General features: G+C 38.6%; 1 long non-coding RNA gene across 1 annotated transcript; it reads right to left on the bottom strand.

Moving 5' to 3' along the window:
* Nucleotides 1-528: 528 nt before the first annotated feature.
* Nucleotides 529-4460, bottom strand: LOC135092381 (uncharacterized). Its single transcript, XR_010262833.1, has 2 exons — nucleotides 1921-4460; nucleotides 529-1747 (listed from the first exon to the last, which is right to left on the bottom strand). It is a non-coding gene; the product is annotated as an uncharacterized LOC135092381 (long non-coding RNA).
* Between the last annotated feature and the right edge of the window lie 379 nt (nucleotides 4461-4839).

Below are 4839 nucleotides of genomic sequence, written 5' to 3'. Positions count from 1 at the left end.
AAGTGGTCCCAGATTCGTGAGGTCACGTTGACTTCTGCTAGTGTGCTACTGTTGTGAGTAGTGATAGCGAGGTGGAGGAGGTGCTCCTTTATGCTATATTACACTACAATATCATAACAATGTACGTATTTACCTAATAGTATCATCACAAAGTTCGCTGTTATATATATATATATATATATATATATATATATATATATATATATATATATATATATATATATATATATATATATATATATATATATATATATATATATATATATATATATATATATATATATATATATATATATATATATATATATATATATATATATATATATATATACAGCATATAACTTTCAATTAAATATGATGTACTTCTTTATACTTGAATGTTCTTGGTATTTTTCAAGTACTTTAGGTTTAAGTACAAGTAACATTGAATTTTTAAACCAAGTACAAGTACATGAAAATCTTCACTGGTCGAACTTCTGCCAGACATGATGGTGAATTAAGGATGCAGGGAAGAATCAGACACACATGGCCAGTAGTGACGATGTTTACTTTCACAGCTGGAGCGTCTCACTGCTATAGTGTAAAGAAGGTGCCAAGTTACATACAGTTAACAAAAGGGCCAAAACATTTTTCCAATAAATGATAATAAAAATAACAGCAATGATAATAATACTATATAATTTCTATTCCCAAGAAGTTTACTGTACTTATATCTTAACTTTCTCTCAATCTTAAGTTGCTCCGTTAATAACACTGGATTTCATCAATTTATTTTTTGACATTGGCTTTGTGAAAATGTCAGAAATATTATCTTCAGTGGGAACATATCTCAAATCACTAATACCCTGTTCCACCTCAGATCTAATGTAATGATACTTAATGTCTATATGTTTTGATCTCTGATGCTGCACAGGGTTTTTAGCGAATGCCACTGCTCCTTGATTATCCACATACCTGCTTGTCACGGTCATTCATGTCATACTACAACTGTCTTAAAAAAGTTCCCTTCTTGCATTGCATTAGTTATGATCATGTACTCTGCTTCACAAGTGGACAAAGCTACAACATTTTTTCTTACTTTTCCACGAGATCAATGGACCATAATTATTCAAGTAGAAGGTATACTCAGAAATACTACCCCAATCAGCATCACTGTACCCTACTAATTTCAGTGGATCATCGATCTAGAAAATTTAATACAGTAATAAAGAGTGCCCATGCTTAGCCAAACCAAGGTGTACCTGTGTTGGTTTTGACATATGTTCAGATAATTTAGTGACAACAGAGCATAGGTCAGGTCTTGTACCAGCCATTACATAGCTCAAATTACCAACAATTTCCTTGTACAGCGTAAGTGTTGGACGAAAGTATCCGGGCTGAGCGTTGTCAAATGTTAAATTTTAACCTGTTAAATACATCACAATAAGAGAATGATACTGACAATATAATCCTGGCCAGTACAATAATCAATAAACTCACAATGATAATGATACAAATACACCTCAAAACATGGATCCAATGCTGATTGTGGTAAAATATCCCCGAGAAAAAGCGAAAATATTGTACCAAATCCCTGAACTAATTTCACCATGCACATGTATGTAAATAATAATCACTATACGGAAGGAAATGCTGAAAGGTATACATACTTCAGTGGCCCTATAGCAGTTTCGTCCTAAGCAATGCTGGACAGCCGCTTCAAATCTGCACACGTGTCACCACTCGGACCGTTACCATGCAGCGTAACCTGAATCACATCATACATCCACACAACAATAAAAACCTGCCCTATTATCACAGCTAAACAAGTAACACCAATACTGAATATTCATCATAACACTATCTCACCCAACACCACGTAACTCTGTAACCCCGCCGTACAATACAACGTGAAAACACAGTAGTATAAATGATACATACATCACTGGTCCTAAGGAGCCCGAAGCAGTCCTGAGATCACTTGCACTGGTCCCAAACCCTGGCCACCTTGCTCCACCAAATCCAAGCGTTCAAGAGACGTAGTCACATGACATAACACAGTAGCAAGATGAACCATCCACGGGGTGTAGAGCGGCAGGACTGGCTCAAGTCTGCCCCACAGCCCTCACCAAGACGCTGCCACGTCAGCGAACGAGCAAATGACTTTATGCGTGGGATCAACCCTTACAAGAAGCATAATTTCATAAATATCATATTCATGATACATTATGGTTATCTAGTTCTCTGGAATCCTCACTTGTCATCTTGACACATGGACACCTTGGTCAAATGGGATTGATTAAGTTTTACAATAAGTCACGTTAAATTTCTCTAGCATCCTCTCTCATTATGATACAGCGATCTGTATCGTATCTGTAATTCAATTCCCAAAAACTATGCTAACCTCCCCGTGTCTTTCATCCAGAACTTATTGTTACGAACCCCACTGTCACCATCTGCTTCCACTGCTACACGGCACTCGCAGGTCGGGCTATACTCACCGCACACATACTCACCAGCCGCGTTTCCCAGCAATCCAGGGGGTAGACAGGAAACAGAAGTGGCCACACGTAACACTTACACCTGCGCTGGCTACACGGAAGCCTGACGCAGGACTTTACTGAATCCTTGTAATCTGTAGACGGAACACTTCCTCAAGGTACCTTGGAAAGAGAAACATGCAGTCACGTGGCAGGCACATTACATAGTCATGGCACAATTTCTAGTTCCCTAATGTCACAGTCACACGCACGGCACACTTGCAGACTGGCTCAACGTCCTTAGTCGGGTGCAGGACGCTACGCTGCCCTCCACATGAGCGAGGGCTGCACACACCTTCCTGGGACTGAATCCTAGCGAGAACTGCCAGCGGGCTGGCGTCCCCACGCCCAGCACCGCGACCCACACCAACTCTCCCGCCAAATTTCGCTAACGGGGGCCTCACAACCGCCCACACGGCGCCCACGCATTCAGACACGCACATACACACTCACGCACACTATCCTCAAGAAATCTATCTTTAAGAAATCTATCTTTAAGAAATTCCTTGATACTGTTTAGAGCTATATTGTTACTGGCTGCAATAATATATACCCAAAACAAAATCTGTCTTATTCCTTGTTTAGTATGCAAACAATAATCAGCATATGGCTGAGCAAAACCTTTAATTAAACACCCATGCAGTAAATTATTGCAATTCCTCCCACTATGTTTTAGATCATACAGTGACTTTTGAGCCTGCACACTAGTTTATCTCCCCCTTCATTAGTTTTAACAAAGCCTTTTGGTTACTCAAGATATATCTCACAATCTACGTCAGCATTTAAATATGCGGGCTTTACATTCATCTAATTGATAATCATATGATTCTATGCTGCTAACTGCATTAATATTCTAATAGATGTAAGCTGAGCTGTTGGTGAAAATGTTTCTTGGAAATCAACACCCTGTGCTTTAGAATACCCTTTTGCCACATATCGTGCTTTAAACTTTTCTCCACTTTCAGGATTACTCTTCACTGTGTAAACCCACTTTCCACCTACTACTGATCTTCTTTCAGGCAAAGATGTCAACTCATATGTATAATTGTCCTCCAAAGACTGAATTTCTTCTTCCATAGCTCTCTTCCACTGGTCAGATTCTTTGGACAGGATAGCTTCTTCATGAGTTTGTGGAATATCAGGAACTTTGCATCAATAATCAACCAAACAATATGCACCATTTTCAACATAATCTTCAAAAACATAGTCTTTCAAATAATAAGTTTATTTTTCTGCCTCTGGGAATATCTTCTTTGCTTTTTTTCTGAGCATTCTCCCCGTTTGCAGTTTTTCTCTATTTCTACCTCTTCTGTTTCCTGCGGTTTTGATTCAGAATACACATGCTTATCATTCTTTTCATTTCCTTGCCAAAACTTCTTTATGAACCTTACACATCTTACTCTCATTACTTAATTTTTTTTTTTTTTTTCAAAGGAAAATATACAAGATATGTTGGACTCTCATCAACATATCCTACAAATGTTCCTCTTACACAACGTGTATCAAACTTCTGTTTCTTCTGTAGATATGCGAAACAAACAGTTCCGAATATCTGCATACCACTAAGGTTAGGTTTGTGTCCCATCACAACTTTAATAGGTTTTTGCCAATTCTATAGTTGTAGCACCGGTTTCTGATTCTAGCGGCTGCTTTCATTGCGTACGTCCTTAGCTCCTTTGGTAAGTTACCTTCCAACAAGACACCTATGGTCTGACCATTTTGAACTGGGCGTGTAGGCGTTGTCCTTTCCGGGGATTCCCTGGCCTGCAGAGCTGCCACACTTATACCAAGACGCACCTCATGTCAGGTACTTCCTACCTCAAAATTAAATTGTGTGTATATATACGCTGTGATGCTCTAAAAAAAAAAAAGGCAAGTTAGTGTAGTTTTTTTTTCTAATGAAATTTTTTTTTTTTTTTTTTTTTCTGTAAACACCTAAATACTTAGCAACGTTTTCTCCAGGCGCTGTCACGTCACATGGTCAAAGTGACCGTGTTAATCCATGGTCACATCCTCTTGCGCTGTCAGCCAGGATGGATGGTACCTCTCTGTTCGCTCTTGTCGCCTCCACAGCCGAGAAAAATAGCTTATTTCCTTAATAAATAAGTATTTTTTGAGGGGGGAGAAAGAAAAAGGCTAATAGGGGATGCTTACTTGTTCCCTCAAGAGTTGTTGCCCGAACAGCAAAAGCCACCAATGTGCCTTGGTGGTGTAGAAAAAAGTCGCAACTAAAGAATAAAAATATAACATCATAATTTAGGGGAAATATCACATCTAATAGGAAACCTATCACATTTGAACGAAATTCACAATGGGGAGA

Source organism: Scylla paramamosain, chromosome 40, assembly GCF_035594125.1.
Source record: "Scylla paramamosain isolate STU-SP2022 chromosome 40, ASM3559412v1, whole genome shotgun sequence".
Taxonomy (NCBI): Eukaryota; Metazoa; Arthropoda; class Malacostraca; order Decapoda; family Portunidae; genus Scylla; species Scylla paramamosain.
Note: the sequence above shows the minus strand (reverse complement) of the source record. Positions and strands in the feature narration are given on the sequence as shown.